Raw genomic sequence first — 23,620 nt, forward strand, 5'->3', positions numbered from 1 at the left:
TTTACGATGTTGCATTCTGCTTGAGCGAATGTGTTGTGTTCTATCGGTAACTTAAATGTGTTGCACTTTACGAATGACTTAAACTTGTACCACACCAATTCCTGATCGAAGCATTTTACTTTATTCACAATGTTTGCGCGAAAGTGTATTGTGTTATCGGTAACTTGAACTGCATTTATATTTGATACCCACACACAGTATTTTAATATTTTATCGGCGAGTCACAGACCAGCACGTTACGCTCGTTTTCTTAGATAAGAATGATGCGATCCAAGCCAACACATTTTTATTTACATTTCAGAGCGGTTAATCTTGCATTATCGTCTTTACTTATTGGTGTATTCATCTCTCTCTCTCTCTCTCTCTCTCTCTCTCTCTCTCTCTCTCTCTCTCTCTCTCTCTCTCTCTCTCTCTCTCTTATTTCCTTGATTTCTGAAGGAGGTGATGCAAATTGCATTTGTTTTTATTTGCTTAGAACAAGAAGACTCACAGTTTTCATAATACTTTCAGCGGAAGATGAAATTCTTTTTATTCGTATCACGAGAAAATATCTCTGCAGATTTCTTGTTGAGTAATATTCGCAGGAAGACAATACGTTCACTTATTTGCCGTCTAACTAGAAACAGGCTTCCTAGTGTTGGTTTACATGCATTTGTCTAGATTTCCACTACTGAAAAGCCTAAATCCAGACAGAGGCAGGTGACAGCAGTAGCGTCCTTGGGAACACTAAAGCTACACCCACCGCCGGAGGAGCGACCCTCAAATCTCAGTGTCTTTGCAGTGCGTGAGTTGCCAAGTGGCTGGGAAGGTGCTTCACACGTTCCACGTACCTTGAGTACACGCCCTCTGTTACTCCCTCACATCCTCCTTTCTTCCCTCTCCTCCCCGTTCTTTCTCACCTCCATTCATTTACCTTGCCCCCCTTTACTGCTTGTGCCTCCCCGTCTTCCTCCTCCTCCTCCTCCTCCTCCTCCTCCTCCTCCTCCTCCTCCTTGCTTGCCGCTCCTTCTCTTGACACTGCGCTGAACACACAAAAAAGTTACGTGTCCCGAGATGCACTTGTAGTTGCTCGTGGCGGTGAATGGCTCCTTCCCTTGGTGTCGCGGATAAATAGAAGCTGCACGCGTTTTCCACTCCTTGTACACTCACCTTCTCCTCCTCTTCCTCCTCGTCTTGCCCCTCCTCTTCCTCTTTCTCTTGTGTCTTCTTTTCCTTCTCCTGCTCCTTTTTACTCTTACTTTTTTTTTTTTATCCTCTTTCGTGTTCCTCCTTTAACTCGTTTTCGTCTTACTCTTTTTCATCCTCTTTTTCGCTCTCTTCCTCTTCTTCCGCTTGCTGCTGCTTCTCCTGATCTTCCTTCCGTTCGCTCTCCTTTTCATGTTTCTCCTTATCTCGTTTCGTCTTCCTTTTTTTTTTACCTTTTTCTTGTTCTTCTTGTCGCCTCCATCTGGTCCTCTTCCTTCTCTTTTTGGTGTGTTCATCCTTTACCTCTTTTTCGTCTTTGTTTCTCACCTCCTCCTCCTCCTTCTAGTCCTTGTCCTCCTCTACATCCACCTCCCTCTCTTCCTCCTCCTCCTCTTCCTCCTTTTGTTCGTGGTGATGTCTTTTTTCTTGTTTTTTTCTTTTATTTATTGTCCCACTCATCCTGCTTGTTCGTATTCATCCAGTCATGTGGACAAAAAATGAAAGAAGAAAATTGGCAATCTTATCAAGAAGGGAAAAGAAAGAAAATACCGAAAAGGATAGATGTAACACGGAAAAAAAGGTGAAAATTCCTCGACATTCATTCATTTTCCATTCAGGGAAGTGGCGTCACAGAATGAAGACTGCTAGCCACGTATTTTCATTTTTTTTTCTGTTATTTTGACAAGTGAGTGAAAGAAGCTATCCTTGCTGAGGCGTCACATCACCTGACTTGTGCTTATCTCCTCCTCCTCCTCCTCCTCCTCCTCCTCCTCCAGACAGCCGAGTACGCACCTCATAATCTGTTACTGTTTGGTCTTCATTTTGTATATTCCTTTGTATATTCTTCCTCATCCCAATCCTTTTCTCTTTTGGTGTCCTGTCTCTTTATCCTATAGCTAGTTACAAGTAGTTACCGAACAGCTTTACAAGGCCCTGAAGTTCTTCTTCCTCCTCCTCCTCCTCCTCGTCCTCCTCGTCCTCCTGCGCTTCCAAGATTTCCTTAAAGAATGGTTCTCCTCCTATCCACGATTGCAGGTGATAGTGGGCAGGGAGGAGCCTTCGATTTTACAAACCTATGTGACCCTGGCGTTTATCACTAACAGGCTTGAAAGAGCCAATAAATTTGCTTGTTCTTCCTTTGTGTTCCTCCTTCGGGTGAAATATGATAGTTATTGCAGAACAGTCAGTCAGTCAATCAAGCTCCTACTCATCATCGTCATCATCATCCTCTCTCCTCCTCCTCCTCCTCCTCCTCCTCCTCCTCCTCCTCCTCCGTCTCCTCCACTTCACCCTCCTCCGCATTCGTCGAAGCAAAAAAATGATCGGATAATGGACGAATTACGTGGAAAACGAACTTGTAACGGAAAAAAAGAAACAATTGAGCATCGCATCAAGTGGTTGGGTTGTCAAGGTAATTACTTTTCCAGGAACAGCGAATGTTTCACGATGATTGAAGTCTTGGAATGAAGCAAAACAGGCGGGGATCTATATTTCTTACGCCTACTGATAAACTGTGTCTCTTTTAGTCTCTCTCTCTCTCTCTCTCTCTCTCTCTCTCTCTCTCTCTCTCTCTCTCTCTCTCTCTCTCTCTCTCTCTCATATTAAGTCCACAATCCTCAGTTTCTTTTTTTTTATTTTTATTTTTTTTCGGTTTTGTTTCTGCTTCCAGTTATTTTTGCTTTGTCAGCCAAATTTTCTGTCCTCTGATGGACGAATCGTGACGGACGCAACTACTGAAATTTGTAAACAAGTTGACGATTTCCCGAGGTAATTGTTTCCGTCAGTCATTCAGTCAGTCATCCAGTCACTCTGTTGGTTCCCCGGCAAGTTGATACTGAAATGTTTGTTAATACACTTAGAAGAGCGCTTAACAAATTTTAGACTCTCTCTCTCTCTCTCTCTCTCTCTCTCTCTCTCTCTCTCTCTCTCTCTCTCTCTCTCTCTCTCTCTCTCTCGTTTAGTTTGATTTATTTACTTATGTTTGTGTGTATTTCACATATATCATCTCTGTAATCTTCGATAAAACTATGTGTGTGTGTGTGTGTGTGTGTGTGTGTGTGTGTGTGTGTGTGTGTGTGTGTGTGTGTGTGTGTGTATGTGTGTGTGTGTGTGTTTATGTGTGACGCTCCAAGACTTAACACAAGGTCAGCTATTCACCGTCAGCAATTTCTTCTCTTCCTCCTCCTCCTCCTCCTCCTCCTCCTCCTCCTCCTCTTTCTCGTCTTTTCCACCTTCAATTGGATTGCCGTGGGCTTTCTCCTCTTAGTGTACGTAGGTGGAGAGAGAGAGAGAGAGAGAGAGAGAGAGAGAGAGAGAGAGAGAGAGAGAGAGAGAGAGAGAGAGAGAGAGAGAGAGAGGTAAAAACTGCAGAGAAACGGGTGCTAAAACGCTTTGGAGAACTTGAAAGTGTGTGTGTGTGTGTGTGTGTGTGTGTGTGTGTGTGTTTGTTTGTGAAGTTGCAGAAAAAGGGGCAGAAAAAAATGGCTGCTTGGTTGTGCAGGAAAGGTTTTAAAGAGGTAGGCGAGCGAACGAGGACTGTTGGAAGGGGTGTGTGGGGGGGGCAGGTGGTGGCAGGTGTGCTGGGAAGGTTTGATCGTAACGCCTCAGGTAAGACTTTCAGGAAGGACTTGAAAGAGTTGCAGTTCACCATACTGACTGTTTTATCTGTTACCAATATCACGTGAAGATCTGACACACTGACTTGACATGGTAAACATACACTCCTCCCTATCTATTCATCTATTTAGTTATAAATCACTCGATCTTTATATGTTTATCCAGTATCATTTATCTATATGCATATCTATCTCTGTCTATCTATCCTTTCATTTACTTACCTATGTGTTCGAGAGAGGTAATCAAACCTGACAATATAATTCAACGCAAGTGATAAGTACTTTCATTCATTTTATAATTTATTACTCACTACTATTATTATTTTTTATCACATTGTCTTCCGGTTATGTATCAAAACTAAATTATTCCCTTAATTACACGAGTATGCCTTAAAATATCACACTTATGGCACTTGGAACGTCCGGAAAATCACTGGAAGGCTTTTAATTGATCTCCTGTGTACGTTATTCTCTAGTTGTGATGGTGAAGGACTGAGAGGCTCGCGTCTATTGTTGAGGGGCAGTACGACAGCAGACAGAAAGCCACCCACAGTAAGCCATCAATGTTTAGCCAGAACCAAAGCGGATGGTGTCGTGGTTTCCTCCCGCTAGAGCTGCATTTCAAATTTCCCTCTCGCTGCAGACTGCCGATTGGACTGTAGGCTCAGTGACTAGCAGGAAGGAGGCCAACTTTAAACCACATAATTTACTCTTAAGTAACTATTACTGTCTATGACTATCTTCTCTCCTGACGTTCATATTTTCCCTCCTTCATTAAATTATATCCATAATGAAAACTAAGCCTTCAGTGTCTAGAGATCCTACTATGTCTTAATACGCGCTGGCAACCCGCGCCTGACGCAAGACGGCGCGCACGACACAACTCCCCTTGTCTGCCCCCACCTCTCAACAACAGCGGACGCCACCATCCCTCTCCAAGGTCTCATAACCTTCTGGTTAGTCCTTTAGTCAGTTAAGGCTTCATGTGTTACTAAAATCCTTTTGGTAGGGTTAAGCATTTACATTTCTGTGTGTTGTTTTATGATTAAATTAAGGGCAAAAAGGAGGAATTGCTTATTTTGCTTCACAAGGAGTGTGTAGGTGTCTCCGGCACCTCCGTGGCCTGCGACTTGGCCTCCGCTTGGCCTGCGACAGCACGTTGGCGCATTCAAACTGAGAGACGCGTTGTACAGGTCTGCTTACTTTCACAAGGCAATAAAAGTGAATGTTTCGTTCTACTTAGCTTGGAGAACTGCTCTTCTATGATATATCACTTGTGATAATTGAGTCATCTAAGACAGCTTGATAGTCTGCGACTGATTTACCAACGTAAATGTTCACTTATTTACTATATTTTTAGTGGCTTATATTGTTTTGTTTATGATTTATACACAACGCCTCCCTGCAGCATGAAAAGCTTGCAAGGTAAATAATAAAGACTGAGCTGCTCATAGAAAACGTGCAGTTCCGTAGCCAGAAGGACGCGTATGTGGAAGCCAGACGCGCTGTGCCTTTTACATGCTTTTTTGCTGTTGACTTTATTGAGTTGTAATTGTGGAAATTGCGTTGTATTTTTTTTTAGTATGAGCTGTCAACAATTCCACTATGGATTAAACACAAGCAGAGTGACCTTTAGTATTAAAAAAACATTGCCTCAATTATCATCATCAGCAGCAGCAGGTGGTCCAGGTACTGTCCAGGCCTCCATTCATCCCCACAAACACTCTTCTTTGATGGCGTAATTACACACTTGTGCCGAATCTTTCCGCGGCCAATCAGGGGCAGGCAGCCTCCCCTCCAGGCGCCACACGAACATTTTCCTGCCCCACACGGAGACAGGCGGTCGTAAAGCTCACGGGAGTACAGGTAAAGAACTTTATTTCCGTTCCCGCGGCATCTGGAGGCGAAATAATTAGTTTAAAGTTTTTACACCTAGTTGTAGCATTGTTTTATTGCCGTGTTTAAGGGACGGGCGTGTGGCGCGCCTCCTGGCCCGCCCTGACGAGGCGCCTGCTGTGCCCGAGGCGGCCCTTGGGTGCTCGTAAAGTTTTAGGGGGCGGGCTTGGAAGGCTTTGCTTCACACACACACACACACACACACACATACACACACACACACACACACTTTAATAATTATGCTGTAGGCTTAAGTATTCTAAAAATCATAACTGTTACCTACCGCTATTTTCTTTATATGCATCGAGGAAGTACGCTAAATTAACAGAGAGAGAGAGAGAGAGAGAGAGAGAGAGAGAGAGAGAGAGAGAGAGAGAGAGAGAGAGAGAGAGAGAGAGCGACGTTTATTGATTTGACTAAAAGACAGACAAAACACACAAAGAAAAAGTAGACGAAAGAAGAAAAAAAGTCAAACAGACATTGGATGAGGAAATCGTATTTAAAACCAGTACGTGTGTTATCTTTGCATTTTCTCTCTCTCTCTCTCTCTCTCTCTCTCTCTCTCTCTCTCTCTCTCTCTCTCTCTCTCTCTCTCTCTCTCTCTCTCTCTCTCTCTCTCTCTGTAGGAAGAGCAGTGAACAGAAGTAACATCAAAAGATAACTTAATGTACACTACAACTTTTTAGGGGGTACTTAATTTTTTGGTGCACTTAAGGGTACAAAAAAATTGAGAGAGAGAGAGAGAGAGAGAGAGAGAGAGAGAGAGAGAGAGAGAGAGAGAGAGAGAGAGAGAGAGAGAGAGAGAGAGATTAAATAGAGGGACCGAGTGAATGAGTAAAGAAAATGTAAGGGGGAGAGAGAGAGAGAGAGAGAGAGAGAGAGAGAGAGAGAGAGAGAGAGAGAGAGAGAGAGAGAGAGAGAGAGAGAATGAAAGGATACGTTAGACATTTATTTATGTATATCCATCTGTTTTTAGCCTATCTCTCTCTCTCTCTCTCTCTCTCTCTCTCTCTCTCTCTCTCTCTCTCTCTCTCTCTCTCTCTCTCTCTCTCTCTGGAAAGGTCAGCGTTAATCCTAGGAGCATGACTACGGTGTAAAAATGTATAAATGTATAAAAAGGGAACACACTTTTAAGCAAAATTTTTATGACCACTTCTGCAATTATTCACGCCTCGCCTTTTGCTCTTTATGAAGTGTGGGATTCTGACCTTCCACTCTCCGCTCTATTTTCCCCGTATACCTCCCCCCATTTTAACTCATTCTTCTTTCCCTTTTCTTTCCCCTCCCCCCATTCTACTCTCTCCCCCTTCTCCTCTTCCCTCCCCCGCTCTCTTCCTCAAACTCCATCCTTTTCCATTACTGAGGTTTGCAAGCCACAAAAAACCACACAGTTCTGAAGAAAGAAAAGAAAGAGCGGAGTTAGGGAAGTAAAGAATGCGTATTGGTGGAGCCGAGTGGTTTGCAAAGAGAGTGTTTACGCAGAGCACTGAGAAAGAGGTGTGTGTGTGTGTGTGTATGTGTGTGTGGGTGTGTTGACAGAGAGAGAGAGAGAGAGAGAGAGAGAGAGAGAGAGAGAGAGAGAGAGAGAGAGAGAGAGAGAGAGAGAGAGAGAGAGAGAGAGAGAGAGAGAGAGAGTTCAACATCTGCACGGCTTAAGCAGACTTGAGCCCCAATCTTCTGACCCACTTTTGGATCCCTTCGAAGGCCAAAGCCAAGGTCGAGAGTATCTTCTTTCCTACTGACTGGATCCCTGGTGACCATGACCCAGTGGCTAGCCTTCGTGTCCCGCCCTTGACACTTAACCTCTGACGGATGCGATATTTTAAAACTCTCGCCTACCTTTTGGCTTCAAGGTACGCACTGCCCTTGTTCTCCTATAGCTGTTTGTAGGAGTGCCTGTATTGTGGTGCTTTGTATATTGTGCTGTCGGTTTCTCTCTCTCTTTCTTAGCTAAGCGTGTGTGTGTGTGTGTGTGTGTGTATTTAGTGTGTAGTTATTAGGGAGCTTTAAAAGATAAGACAGATTTATGTATGGATGAGGATGATAGGTAGAAATAGGTAGGTATGTTTCTAATAGGGACTGCCACGTGTAGGCCTGACAGCATCTTGCATTTTCCCGTGTTTTCCTACTTTCTTGTGTACATATTTTTGTCATCCTAATGGAAGTACGTGTCAATATTAGCATTAGTGATCTTACACCTAAAAGCATCTTACGTGTCACCAAGCCTAGAATCAGACCGTAGAGTTTCTTTACGCTGATGAACCTTCTGTTATTCCCAGTGGGTTTGTATTTAGTAAAAGAACATTATTGATCATCTCATCCATCACCCTTGCAGTGTGTCTTAGGATCAATACACACACGACAAAAAGAGCCTTAACAGTTCATAAACCCCATGCAAACACCCTTGTGCTTAGAATTCTGTACCGTAACACATCACTCCCAGCTCCACATTCTCACCTAGAGTTCCATTGATTTCGAGATCCATCCTGCAATAAATCTTCCTCCCGTTGTTTTATTTTCGCCGCCTGAAGGTGAGAGTGATTCTCAACAAGAATGCGGGGATTGACACAAAGACTGCCAGGTATCAAGTTCCATAAATGTTTAAGCTGTATATATACACCAAAGACATGCACCCCAGATATACAACAGCTGTAAACACTAAAGGATTTTAAATATTACCACGCTTTGTTAATGCTAACATGATATTTTCGACATCATTTGAGTAACTACAAAATCCATGTACTAAAAGATTTGAAATATTCACTCCTTTTGCTACCAACGTAGCAAGTGTCTTTATATTGTAGTCAGAAGTTGCACGAGGTTATTGCACTGACCGTAAGGAAAAGCTGTAGCAGTCAGAATTAAGCAAGAATGAGATGAGATCATATGCCAGATCCAAAATTAATAGTCACATTAAGTCCATGTATGATTTCCTATAGTGAGTTAAGCACCTCATCAATTGAAATCTGTGACAACAATACCGTAATATTGCACTCGTACTAGAAAAAATCATTCACACATTATTATCGTCACATTATTATTGCTGTGAGTTAGACATCTAATCAAAATTATGACGAGAGTACCGTGGTATTATACTCGGACTAAAAAAAGCATTCACATTCACCATTATCATCATTACTGCTGCGGTGGGGAGCTAAGCACCCAATCAAATCAATGGCAAGAGTACTATGGTATTATTTTCCGAGTAGAAAATCACCGGGTAGGAAGTGGCTCCTGCAGGACATCGCGCCTGTCATCTCGGGGCGGGAATCCGTGGCGCGTGTATTGGATGGGCGTGGTGATGGGCGCGGCGGGGCGTTGAATCAGCATCACATCATCATAAGCGTTGAGTGGCATCATTATTGGAAACGATGCGTTGTCATTAGCGATACGCCGGCGTGTGTGTGTGTGTGTGTGTGAGAGAGAGAGAGAGAGAGAGAGAGAGAGAGAGAGAGAGAGAGAGAGAGAGAGAGAGAGAAGATATAGACAGAGGCAGACAGACAGACAGAAAGACAAACAGGTAACCCGACAGAGGAAAGACGGGAAGCATTGAAGACTGACCATGGACAAGACAAGTGGCTTACATAACAAGAAAACGAGTAGAGACTAATTGAATCAGCTAGTTGGCGCACAGTATTAAATCGCATACTTGTTCAAAAATACGAAGGCAATCAATCAGGAGAGTCAGAAAGTTAACGAAGTCAGCATCCCTGTGACTCGCAGGTGGAGGCTTGGCCATGAGGCTTGATCTGACACTGTCAGCAGCGCAGCGAGGGGGCCATTAACACGCAGCCAGGATCCAGCGTTCTGCCTTTATTTTTTGATGGCTTGGTTAAGAATGCAACACTACTATTCTTGCTTTGTACAAATATAGTGTATCAAACTTTCATTGTATATAGTTCTTCATGCCTTTTTTAATTTGTTGGAATTATAAATATGTGCATTTTTTTTCTTTAACTCCAGATGGCGGCGTCACTACAAGAAAATGCGAGAAACTAAAAGATGTTTTCAAGTTTTCTTTCTGAAAGAGACATCGCTTGTAACGTCATACAGCGCTCCAAAAATAACGGTGGAGTTGAGAAACATCAATTTCAGTAAGCTATTTTCACTGGACAACGTTGAGCGCAGCAGGAGCGGTAGGTAGCAGTGGCCAAGCAAGTGGTTGGTGCGGAAGCGTGGCGGCGGTGACGGCACTCATGTTCAAAACTCATCGATATGCCAACACGTTTTGCATATCTTGTGGTGGCTGGGAATCAAGTCCGTGATATATTTGCTTCCGCTATGATTTCAACGTGAAGCAAAATGAGATATACTGAAATTTGATGAAAGATATGATATTGTAATTAAATCGTGTACCTGTTATCGTCGTCGTCTTTGTTGTAGGTGTTATAAATGAAACTAGGAAACCTTTGTTACTCTCGCATTACCGCAGCGCGTCTGTTGCCCAATACTTTCGCTTGGCCTTGGCCCGGGTTAAAAGTGAAAAAAAAAGACCATTTCAGTTGCAGCAAATATTCATATCGAAATTATTGTGTGCACTGCAATGCGATTAAACACATAAATGCTCTCGCCATCGTCAGTGGTGTTATGCAGCACTGGCGAAAAATTTCATCGATGCCAATTACGTAATTAAATTTATGACCAGATCTCTTGTAGTGGAGCGAACTGCGTCTGTGGTACGTGGCTGTGATGAAAACATCAGTTAATTAAATATTGTCTCATGTTCTTGTTCTTCGAAAAATGGATGTCTCCGTTGCTGGTGTGTTTGTTGACGTAACAGGAAATAGGCATGGGACGTAACCTGAGGAGTGCTGGTCTTGCATGCTGGCAGTAAGGAAGAGCTAGAAATTCTGACCTTGTGTGTGTGTAACATTGGTAGCAGTAATAGTAGTAGAAATAATATTAGTTTCTCAATACCTACACTTCAAGATGAGACGCCTCTTAAAGGAAAGTAGCTGAAACACAACGCCAAGCACATTTTCACTGAAGTAATGGAAATGCAGAAGAGATAATCTGTGTCTTTCTTCCGTCCCTCTTAGTCACCTCACACGATACACAGAAATGCAATCTGGCCATCTCTTGCCACTGAAATGCGGAGAAATGATGGTGGGGGTAGTGGTAGTAGTAGTAGGTAGTTAGTTCTTGTTTTATTGCGTTTGTTGTTCCTGTCGTGATGTAGCTTGTGGTGGTAGTAGTAGTAGTAATTGTTGTTGTTGTCATTAAAATATTCATCTGTATAATCACCACCACCACCACCACCATACAACCCCTGCACCACTACCATATCCACCACTCAATTACAACAAGCACTGTGACTAAGGCCAGGCGGGCGGGTGGGCGGGTGAGGGGCAGGGAAGCATCCAACAGCCGCTATTGGCCGCAGAGATGAAGCATAAACATTAAATTGGTGTGTAAATTGTATATACCGTGCAATGGTGGCGCGCACTGTGAGACTCATCCGCTGGGCTTTGATTGCGTGGGCCTCCGCTTACTGCTCTGGCTTCGTTATTTTTATATTATATTTCCCTCCCGTGCTAATCACCGTTATTCTGTGTTAGATTGAGAGTAACTGTATTAAACTTGCATCACAGGTTATGCCACTCTTTGTAAAAATGTATTTAGGTTAAAAAAAGAAAAAGAGAGAGAGAGAGAGGATGAGGGATGAAAAATAGAGAGAGAGAGAGAGAGAGAGAGAGAGAGAGAGAGAGAGAGAGAGAGAGAGATTATTCGTTCTAGCTTTTTTATTACCTTTGACCTGTTATAATGTTAAAAAGGCAGAGTGATCTGGCACATTTATGTCTATTATTATTATTTTATTTACTGTATTTGTAATCTTTTGTTGTTGTTGTTGTTATTACTATTATTATTATTATTATTATTATTATTAGTAGTAGTAGTAGTAGTAGTAGTATATTAATTCTTATCTATTTATTTGTTTTTGATACCATCATCATTGTGTTTGTTAGTGCTACTGCTGCTGCTGTTCCCAACGAAAACAAAAATTCATTCAGGTGAATAATTTCAACACTAACAGTAAATCCCCTCCGTTTCGTTCCGTCAGGTTTTGTAATACCAGATATTACTGGAAAAAAAAAAAAAAAAGGAAAAAGAAATGCGTTTCCAGAAAATGTCTGAATATATTTTGATGCATTTATGTCAACGGAGAGCGAATGACGTTGATAAAGATGATGATGATGATGATGATGAGGATGATGTTGATGATGATGATGGTAGTGACTGTTTTAATGATGATGACGTTGATGATAACGCAAAAAAATATCGCCAACAAAACAACAACCACAAAACAACACCACCACCAACAACAACAACAACAGCAACAACAAAAACATTCATAATAATAATAATAATAATTACAATAAATCTGATAATACAAAGACAATTCACAAAGAAAATCATTTGACATACACTAAAAATATATATATATATATATATATATATATATATATATATATATATATATATATATATATATATATATATATATATATATATATATATATATATATATATATATATATAAAGAAATAAAAGATAATAACTGTAGCTATATCAAAGAAGCAAAGTAATACTGAAATTGAGGGCAGCAGTAATAATACTACACCAAGGAAAATAGATACTGAGTTTCCTAGCTATTAAATATCACTGCGCCACTTGGTCAGCGTAAAGTCATATTCTACAAAATGTTTCATACAGAAGTTATATCCACCTAAGATAACGTCAGTTGGTAGCCTTTGCAGAGCTCTTAATGTAACCCAGTCTCTTACTATACATTTTCATTTTCATTCATTGGACTATGTTATCTTAATGCTAGAGAACTCTACCCTACTGAGTTTAATAGTGCCATATGGGATCCTTTCCTGGCTTCATTGGACTCCAGTTTGCTTAATGTTCGAGATTGATAGGTGAAGATAATGCTTGCTATCATTCAGGTATATTCTATAAGGAAAGCTGACATGTTAGGCGTGTTATATTCTTGTGATGAAAATTGAGAAGCTTCAGTTTAAGGTTCTTATTACTTGACAACGTATTAGTTGGACACACGCACACACACACACACACACACACACACACACACACACACACACACACACACACACACACACACACACACACACACACACACACACACACACACACACTACAAGCTTAAAACAGCAGAGGAAAGCGAGAGCAGTGAAACTAATCTAAAAAAAATCATATGATTTTCACTTTCGCAACGTTTTGAGCTGTTGATTCTTTGAAGACCAAGGAAAATGTATTTATGAACAATACGTCAGAACAACTTCTGTTTTCTTGTAACGCAGCTTCCTGTTTTGTTCGCCTGTTTTTTGACAAGGAACTCAAATGGCTTATACAGTTTTCAATGCAGCTTTGTGTTCTTCCTCTTGGAATTATAAACAACACACACACACACACACACACACACACACACACACACACACACACACACACACACACACACACACACACACACACACACACACACACACACACACACACACACACACACACACACACACACACACACACACACACACACACACACACACACACACACACACACACACACACACACAGAGAGAGAGAGAGAGAGAGAGAGAGAGAGAGAGAGAGAGAGAGAGAGAGAGAGAGAGAGAGAGAGAGAGAGAGAGAGGTAGGTACAGGGTACGAGAAAGATTTAGGAGTTATAGTTAGCTCTGAACTCCGTCTAGGGAAACAATGCATAGAAGCCAGAAACAAGGCAAATAGGGTACTAGGATTCATTTTTAGGAGTGTTAAAAGTAGAAGGCCGGAAGTAATATTAAAGTTATACTTGGCGCTGGTCAGACCTCATCTAGACTACGCTGTGCAGTTCTGGTCCCCACATTACAGGAAAGATATAGGTCTATTAGAATCAGTACAGAGGAGAATGACTAAAAGGATACAGGGGATGAGGAGTATTCCTTACGAAGCGAGGTTGAAGCGGTTAAATTTACATTCTCTAGAGAGACGTAGGTTAAGAGGGGACCTGATAGAAGTCTTTAAGTGGTATAAGGGTTATAACAAGGGAGATGTAAGCAAAATTCTTAGGATCAGCAACCAGGGTAGAACAAGAAATAACGGGTTCAAGCTTGAAAAATTTAGGTTTAGGAAGGAGATAGGAAAAAATTGGTTCTCGAATAGAGTGGTAGATGAGTGGAACGGACTCAGTAATCATGTAGTTAGTGCTAGGACACTAGAGAGCTTTAAGAGAAGATTAGACAAGTTTATGGATGGGGATAACAGATGGAAATAGGTAGGAGTGTTTCATACAGGGACTGCCACGTGTAAGCCTGGTCGCTTCTTGCAGCTTCCCTTATTTCTTATGTTCTTATGTTCTTATGAGAGAGAGAGAGAGAGAGAGAGAGAGAGAGAGAGAGAGAGAGAGAGAGAGAGAGAGAGAGAGATTGTGAAGGAGATAAATGGAAAGAAATTGAGAAACATATAATACGTAGTAATAGCTGATAATTTAATGAACCTTATTTCAGAATATTTTTATTTATTTTATTTATTTATTTATTATTTTCCTTACCATGCTGCAAAGGGATTATAAAAGAATCCATACAGAGGTGGCCAACTGTGACATTCCTTACAGCTCTGATTACAATAGTATGTAGGGGCAAAGAAGTTCAGTGTTTGCAGATTGAACACGTCACAACATTACCGTTTTGATGAGTTTATTCATATGTGTTTAGATTCTTCTTTGTGCGTCGTACTCATAGCTTAATGATCGCTTTGCATTTTGTAGTATAATTTCTTAGATAATGATGAACATGAATTGAAGAGCGTCACCTGTGTAATATTAGAATATTTAATCACGCAGACTTACTCACTGGTGTCATGAGTTTCATAATATTAGTGGATTTAGATGTCAACTTTCAGGTCTCAGAAGATTTCGAGAAGGTAAAATGTACAAACTTGTTACTTGTGTATTGCGTTGCGCAGCTGGAACTGATAATCAAAGGGTGGATCTTGAGAAGAGGCATTATCGAAAACTTTGGTCGGTGGAGCAGTTTGAGTCTTGGAATGAAGTGCTATTGAAAACTTTGATTAGTGAGCAAAGTCGTAGCATTACGGTGAGAAACTTCGATTAATGAGCTGGTCAGTGTAGCTTCAGCCTTGAGAAGAAACAAGAAATCCCTTTGTAAAGTGTATTTGTTGTTGGCGTTTAAGTCTTGAGAGAGATACTATAATAAACTTCGATAATTGTGTAGGATGTTATAGCTTAAACCGAGAGAAGAGTTGCCATCATAAACTAAAGTCATTACGAGCACAAGCCAAGCTGACTACCAACCTTTAAGAGAAAAGACGATAAATTCTGACCAGTGAATAGGTTGGTGTAGCTTAATCTGAGCTAAGAGTTGCTACAATACTCTAAGGTCCTCGCCGGCACAAACTAAGCCAACCACCACCCTCCCAGAATAAAAAAAAAATAAATAAAAAAAAATAAAAATAAAAGGCCTAACAGCACACAGTCAGTAATGGGAAAAGAAAAGGATCCTTGTTACTCGCAGATGCTGCCCGAGGCTGTTATAAAGTCTTCCATCATTTGCTGTAATGTGTAGGGTTTTTCTTGGTTTTCTTTCGTTCTTTACCTTTTATATTCATCATCTGGTGTCTCTTTTATTTCCTCGTGTTTCGCCACCAGGCAGATGCGCATGATGTCAGTTGGAAGAAAGAATTGATCCAGCAAAAGTTAACAGATTCCTCCTCCTCCTCCTCCTCTTCCTTCTCCTTTCCATTTTTTTTTTTTCATTTCTTGCTCTGGGATGACATGTTCGAAAAGAAATTAGACACACACACACACACACACACACACACACACACACACACACACACACACACACACACACACACACGTTTGAAATTTTTGAGAATACAGCTCCTTCCGAAAAAAAAGAAAATGTATCTTGAGTGGATTATGAAGAAATAACGAAGGCGAGGACTGTGTGCACACAAATCAGTTAAAGGAGAGACTTGATAAATATAAATGCGGAGGCAGGACCGTATGATTATAGGCCAGCGTATACATACGAGTAGTATTGCAACTAATAAAATAATGATGAAAAAAATTGACGTGACGTATTGATTTACAAATTTGCATTGACAGGAATGAGGTAGAAAGGTAAGAAGGTATAAAATGAAGGAGTGAAGCAGGCAGAGAAATGACATCTAGTTTGAGAGTTTTACAAAGCACACCACGAAGGAAGGAATATTTGCATTGATGTTTATGCAGAGATGGGACATTGAGAGCGTACGTAGAATCTCATATTACTTATTCATTTCAGAAACTGCCACTTACTGAGCACTATCTTGCATAGCTACTGCTTAGTATTACTCGTATTCAGTGTTGTATTCATAGGTCTTGTGAAAATGCGGTAGTTATATATACATAAATCTTTCGCTGTGTGTATATACTTCAGAACTTTTTTTTCAACTTTTCAGGTGATGGGAAGGAACCCCCGAGCAGCGTCGAACTGTTGCTGGAAATTTGAAGGTATGCGTTTTCTCTCCCCTAAATCTATACACAGCCAATGTTTCTCTTTCACTTCTTGGATACTTCACTTTGTACTTTGTGGATTATCTTGACTCTCCTTCATACATTACTTTTTTTGTATCAGATTATCCAACTGCGGAAAAAATCGAGTTAAGGAATTTCGTTCTGAGAAATGAATAATGGAAATATGGTTGATAATAGAAAGGTGCCCTGTGGAACACCAATGTTAACTGATTTCGTAGCAATATACCACTGCAGCGATAGAACATTCAGAAAGGAACCTTGAGATAAAAGTGCAGAGAAATGGATAGAAACCGAATGAGGGAAGCCTACAAGTTAAAGATTACTCCCAAACTCTCGCACAAACTCACGCACACAACACGCAAGAAAAAAAAAACACTATTTTTACTAGTTTTCATGTTTTGTGTCGTCTTTTTTGTCTGGTCTCTAGGGGAATGGAAGGCTACAATGAAGAAAAATGTTTGTCACTTCTCTATCTCTGCTACCTTAACTATTACTCTACCCTCTCTCTTTCACCCTGTTTTCCTCCTCCTCCTCCTCTTCCTTCTCCTCCTCTATAAATGTCCCTTCATGATGTAATGGTCTTTCTGTATTTTTTTTTTGTATTATATATATATATATTTTTTTTTTCCGTGGTGTCTCTTGATCGTCTCTTCGTCTTCGTTTTCTTTTCCTCATTGTCTTTTGTGTGTTCCTTATCCACTTCCTTGTCTTCACACTCGTCGCGGTTTCTGTCTTTTTTTCCTTCTCCTCCTCCTCCTCCTCCACGATTCTCCCGAAGGCCTCCTCAGCCCACTTTCCCCTGGTAACTTTTCCCTCGTCACAGATTTCCATTTCTCTCACTGACTTCAAATTCTCTTTAGATGCAAATTCTTCTTCGTGCCTAAAATGCCTGCAGGTTTCCATTTCTTATAACAGGTAGATTCTCTCACGTTTGCAGGTATTGTATAAATATACCTCGCCTATCTCAGCTTGCTTTGAATTATTTCGATGCTATTTTTCTGGATTCATTGTCAGGAGAAAATGATAAATATTTCAATGACAGTGTAACGTGACCTACATACTTCATCATTTCCTAGATAATAACTCGAGTAATCATTTGTTGATTTGAGAGAGAGAGAGAGAGAGAGAGAGAGAGAGAGAGAGAGAGAGAGAGAGAGAGAGAGAGAGAGAGACTATAGTAATTTCCCAGCGCGTCAGCTTACTTATGAAACTAATGTCTGGATCGACCATCACATCCTCCCATACCACGTGTCACCGGATAAGCCTCGAGGCGCGGAGGAGGTGACGCAGCATGCCAGGGAGCACTGTCCTATTCCCTCCCGGTGTCAAGTATCCCTTTAGTGAATTCCCTTTCATAATAGTAATACCTAGACTCTTTGTTATCCTCGCCTCCCTAAGTCCCCGAGGCGTGTTGTGGGGAGCAAGAGTCAGGTCGGGTACGGCAAGCTCCGACTTACACTTGCTGGTCCCATACGGCACAGCTGAGGGTCATAAATATGCAAATTAAATCCTCACCACAAAAATGGCTGCTCCATCTCCCACATGATGCCCCCGGGAGAAGGGAAAAGGGGAAGCAGTGGCCTGAAGAAGTAAGGGAGGGAAAAGTATAAAGCAGTACACGGGAAAAAAACGAAAGGTAATTTATTATGTTGTTTTTGGTTATATTATTTTTCATTGGTAGTTTTGTCTTCCATTTAATTATCGTCCACATATTCACGGGGTGCTTGACTGATTTGATAAACTTAACCTATGGAAGGAGACCGCATCCTTTGACCAAAAACTTGCACACTGTGAAAAAAATTAAGGTTGTTTAAGATATAGTTCTTAGCTATATCTCATTGGTATTGTAATCATCCATATCAGTATATCCAGTACATGCACTAAGTACTTGACTGATTCGACAAGTAAAAATCTAAGCGCGATCTATGAAAAGACACCGCACCCAATGACCATGGTTCTTGTACTGTGGCCAGCTCGTCGCTCTTCCTTCTTTTCATCCATCATGTTTATACACTTCTAGTACCGTTGTACCTTTAGTCCGCTGTACTCACCCTGCGGAGCTTAGCCTTGTGTAACACGAAAGAGAAACGATTCTCCTTTATGTAAAATGTTTATTATGTTTAAATTAAGGAAGCAGAGGAAGTAAAGAACGAAAAAAAAAATAAAGGGGCTTCCAGGGGAGCAACAGGACCCAAAGTAAGTAAGTACCTTCATCACGTAAACAAATTACGCGAGTTTCCCAATTCAAGAGGTTTTTTTTATTTTATTGTACGTTGGAGAAGGGGAGGCCCGGTACAATACAGTTGTTGCGTACCCATTCTGTGTGTGTGTGTGTGTGTGAGAGAGAGAGAGAGAGAGAGAGAGAGAGAGAGAGAGAGAGAGAGAGAGAGAGAGAGAGAGAGAGAGAGAGAGAGAGAGCCTGCAGTTCTTTGGCAATTAATTCAGCTAATCAGTGAGGTACGAATGCACAAGTTGACTAAGTTGGCAAAGCGTTCAGGGATTTTTCAGATTACAGAGTGTCATTATGTAGAGTTAATGGAACTGAATAATTACTTCTGACTGATTAATTTCCTTACGAAAAAGAATCAACGGCAAATGTGACACAAAATCACGCGCAACGTTACATAAAAAGGCTATTAAGTAATTGACAAAACATTCATTATCCTGATGCATGTGTCTGCTGGAACGTCCTCGCGTCCCTTAAATCTAAAGTACCTACTCTTAACTTTACTGATGAAGATGATGAGTACTCTTCTTTCCCGAGTTTTTATATACTTAACACACACGCACAGAGAGAGAGAGAGAGAGAGAGAGAGAGAGAGAGAGAGAGAGAGAGAGAGAGAGAGAGAGAGAGAGAGAGAGAGAGAGAGAGAGAGAGACCCAACACGAAATTAGTCCACATCTCAGGTCATGTTATCTCGCTGTTCCCCAAGCAAGGCTCCTTACTGCACCACGCTCTCCCGCACTCCCACACCTTCCAATCCAGCCACCCTCTCTTCTCGCACCAGCAGTAGTTCCTTTGCGCAGTATCCAGGCCACTTCATCCCCTCCTCCGTCCTCCTTCTGCCTTCTCAGTAAATCCACGTAATGCCTTCCCTTCCTCGGCTAATGCTTTGGAGCGAGTAAGTGAAACAAAGAGAGTGGAGGCCGTAGCTTTTCACTCCGTGCGTTTATCGTGACCTAGGCCAAGAGTATTAATGCTAGACACTCTCTCCTACTGCTGCTGTTGTGAGTGCTGCTACTGTTGTTGTTGTTACTGATGTTGTTATTGTTGAAGTTACTATTTTTCTTGATACTGTAGTTAATGTTGCTATTGTTATTGCCGCTACTGTTGTGGTTGTTGCGGTTATTGTTCCTGTTGTTATTGCTGTTACTATCTTTCTTGTTATTAGAGTTTATGTTGTTGTTGTTATTGCTATTTTTATTGGTTTTGTTGGTGCTTCGGTGTTGCTGTTGTTATTGCTGCTACTACTGGTGTAGATGAAAGAGACAATACTTTTTTTTTTAAGCTTTCATCTTTTGTACATGAAAACAAAAACATGAGCTTCTATTTTTTATTTTTTTTTTCAGGGGATACAGAATGAACACGGAATTGAAGGGAAAGGAGAATGGAAAGCTGACACGTGGCAATATCGATTTGTCTGTCTGTGTCGTGTGATGCCAATGTGTGTGTGATGCCAGTGTGTCTGTCTGCCTCCATGCAATCGGGTGCACCTATATTTATGTATTCAGCCATGTGCTAATTCCGATGAGTGAGTGTGCGCGGATTACACGTGTTGTAATGTTTTGAGTGCCTTTTTTATTGAGCAATGGATACAATGGGGAATTATTCATAGTGCTATAATGCTCAGGTGGGCAATGTCTGTAAATATCTATAGATGAGGGAAGTGAAGTTACGGGAGTGTATAACTTAATTTTTTTCTTTCTGTTTATGCGATGCGATTAATTTAAAAATCCCTAAATAAATATTGGTAAAACGCTCTCTCTCTCTCTCTCTCTCTCTCTCTCTCTCTCTCTCTCTCTCTCTCTCTCTCTCTCTCTCTCTCTCTCTCTCTCTCTCTCTCTCTCTTACATAGCTTTTACCAACAGCGTGTCTTTCCCCCGCGGCCAGACCTCCACTTAGCCCTGCTCAGATCTTGTGTCCCGCTCCTTCTCCTCCTCCTCGTTTTCCTCCTCCTCTTCCTTTTTCCTCGTTGCCTTCTTCTTCTTCTTCTTCTTGTTCTTCTTGTTCTTCTTCTTCTTTTCTCTTCCTCCTGTTTTTCCTCCTCCTCCTCCTCCTGCCCTTTCTCCATACTTGCGTACATTCATTTGTTCTTTCAATGGGTTTTCCACCTGAAATATATATTTTTTTTTTATTTTACTTACAGCTCTCGTTAATTTTTATATCATTGTAGCTCCCTAGCTGCCTGTTTCCTCAACAAATCATTCCTTGCTTCCCTACAAATCTGTATCCTTTTCATTCTTTTCTCTTTTATTTTTTCTTGCGTACTTGTTTGACAGTGGTGTGTCGTGGTGTTTTCTGTTGTGCTTTACTTTGTTATTGTGTGTTGTGTGGCGTTATGTGAATGTGAGTGTGTGTGTGCATGTGCGTACAGTTTCCCTTGACATACAATGTTTTTTCAGTACACGAAAAAAGACTCGTGAAAGAAAGAACGAGAGAAGAATATGAATGTTCGTAGCATGAAATATTTAACCTTTTTTTCACATCAACTTTTTTTTTTTCTGTGTAGGTACAGAATTTTTTATTGTGCTTTAGGATTTAAGAGAGAAGGGGACGCGCATGGAGATAACGGGCGGGGGCCTTCCTCGTGCGATGAAAGGAGAATGAAACAAAATCGAGAACAGAACATGTACAGCGAATATCAGTCAGACTAAATGGATTAGCAGCAGCAAACCTTAGCTGAGGAAAGTCAATAAAGCAGTTTGTCGAATAGAAAAAAATAAATAAATAAAAAAAATAACTGCCTTATATTGATGGATAGAAAATACCATGTAGCTGTTCTTGGAAATATAGGAGAAATTGATATAAATCTGAAAATAAATATTGCAACATAAATTATCTTCACTTGCAGGTGGAAAATGATTCTCCAATTGTGATCCAGTGGTGGAGTCAGGTAATAGAGTTTATCTGATGCTTATCGGATCAAGCACATACTCATAGGATTTCCTTAAGGTTGTATTTTGATATGTTTTGTGTTCTCATTTTATCTCATAGGTGGTTTCTTATTCATAGATGACTAGTATATAATCCCTTGATAAGCCCATTAATTTATACTAAAGCCTGTTAAAATTGGCCGAGCTAAGGCGGTGAAACGTCTGTCAATGCGTCGAGAGAGAGAGAGAGAGAGAGAGAGAGAGAGAGAGAGAGAGAGAGAGAGAGAGAGAGAGAGAGAGAGAGGTGGACATGGCCTGGGATGCAGCTCCTGAAATCCTACACGGCGCGCTGTTCCGCTCACCACTTTGACAGACATGCAAGTCGCGGAGTTGCCTGTGGTAGTCTGAATCTACTTGGCCATTATCCTGTTATTCCTGTAATTGAATGGCGAAAGCACACACACACGCACTCACATTCTCTCTCTCTCTCTCTCTCTCAGTTGCAGAATAGCTTAGAAGTTAAGTCAAGTAAAATCTTGAGAAAATCGTGGCAGAAAGTTTTAAAAATGTATAAAAGCAGGAATTGATTAGCCTGCAATTACGTCATTTGGTCGATTCCACTCTCACTTGAGGCCTCCGTCTCTCCCCAAGGAGCGCCATTAAACGACCCGTAATTATGACAACCGCTGCTAACTCGCATCTTGCCTTCAGACCCGCAACACCCGGCGCAAAATATGCTGCACTTAGGTAAAATTGATGCTGTCTCTTTTTTTTATGACTCCCTTTTTTTTTTTTTTAGATTTTAATAGATAAGCTTCTTAATAACACTTTCGAGAATTAAATGGTATACTGTGAAGAGTCTTATTATGGTTTTTGTTAATGCCGTATTTTTTTTTTTTTAGTAACGATAATCCACTTTTTTTTCTCTTTATTTATAGATTACTGTTTGTTTTTATTTAATTTCTTAAGCCATTTCTCGGCATCATCTCATCTCTCTTAATTCTTTCCAGACTTAAATAGTTAATTGTGAACAGCTTTTTTTTTTCTATTGCAGTTAGAAGCAAGAATAACCCCACCACTTTTTTTCTATCTGTAGATAACCTTTGTTTTCATTTGTTTGTTTTTTAATATATTCTACTGATAATCATTCCTCGACATATTTTCATCTCATCTCATTATCCCACCCAGTATATCTTATTTATTTATTTATTTTTTTTTCATTTATTTATTTATCTATTTATTTTTACTTATAAATCACGATTGTCTTTTTTTATGTAATTTAATAACCATTTCTCACCATTTCACCACAAGGAGTTGCCTTCGTCATTATCCTCGTGCTCAGTCGTAACTTGCTGCCTTCACACTGCAGACCACCACCTAACCATCTCTAACTTCTGCTAACGATATATAGTTAAGTGCATTGGGAAATAAAACCCACCCCAGAGAGAATAATCCTCAGCTAACCCGCGCCTCATACCTCGCACAGCCGCGGAGGTTAACCGAATTAATTCACACTTAATCTGTGTTATAGAGTCTGATCACTTCCATTTGCATAGAATCTCATGAAAGTTGTTCACCCTTTTCCTCCTTTGTACATTCAGCCGTCGCCTCTCACTGTACTGAAAGGCCTGCTCGTGGCACACCAAAACCCACGCATAAAGGTTTAACATATTATACGCCTTGCTTTGTTGTTTCCCATAGTGGGTGTCATGGTCGTTCGTTTGGTATTCTCTTCTAGATCTTGCCTATCGTGCTTGGTTCGCAGATGAATTTATGGAAGTCGTAGAGAATTTTTATTATTATTATTTATTTATTTATTTATTTATTTATTACTATTATTTTTTTTTTTTCAAACTAATTGGGCGATAGTGCTTGTACTTTAGTCCCCAACTGCTCGCTTTATTTATGCAGCATTTGCGTTGTATAGCACAAAGTCAGTATTTATAGGAAGCTAATAGTGATAGCGGTTTATTCCCCTATACTCTCCCCTTACTTACGCAGTATCTTTGTTGTATTGCACTAAGGGTCAGTATTTATGGATGTCTAATAGAGATAATGAATTAGTTACCTACACTCCTCTTACTTATGCAGTGTTTCTATTATAATTGCTATAAGTCCTCAGTCTTCCCTGGCTCTTGTGTTATGAAATCAATTGGTAAATGTTCTTGTATATATATTTGGTGGTAAACTATTGGGTTGATAATAATTTAGTGACATCTCCTCTTCTTACGTAAGCAGTGTTTCCTCTGGTATTGCGTTAGGAGCTAAG

At 40.7% G+C, this 23,620-nt stretch overlaps 1 protein-coding gene across 1 annotated transcript in view; it reads left to right on the forward strand.

Annotated features, from left to right (window-relative positions):
* Positions 1–4,696: 4,696 nt before the first annotated feature.
* LOC135093343 (uncharacterized) overlaps positions 4,697–23,620 on the forward strand; it is a 162,007-nt gene continuing 143,083 nt past the window's right edge. The window contains exons 1-2 of the mRNA XM_063992549.1: positions 4,697–4,756; positions 16,182–16,233. The gene's annotated coding sequence lies outside the window, so the exon portion shown is untranslated. The remainder of the gene's footprint in view (positions 4,757–16,181; positions 16,234–23,620) is intronic.

Source organism: Scylla paramamosain, chromosome 42 (assembly GCF_035594125.1).
Source record: "Scylla paramamosain isolate STU-SP2022 chromosome 42, ASM3559412v1, whole genome shotgun sequence".
Classification (NCBI taxonomy): Eukaryota; Metazoa; Arthropoda; class Malacostraca; order Decapoda; family Portunidae; genus Scylla; species Scylla paramamosain.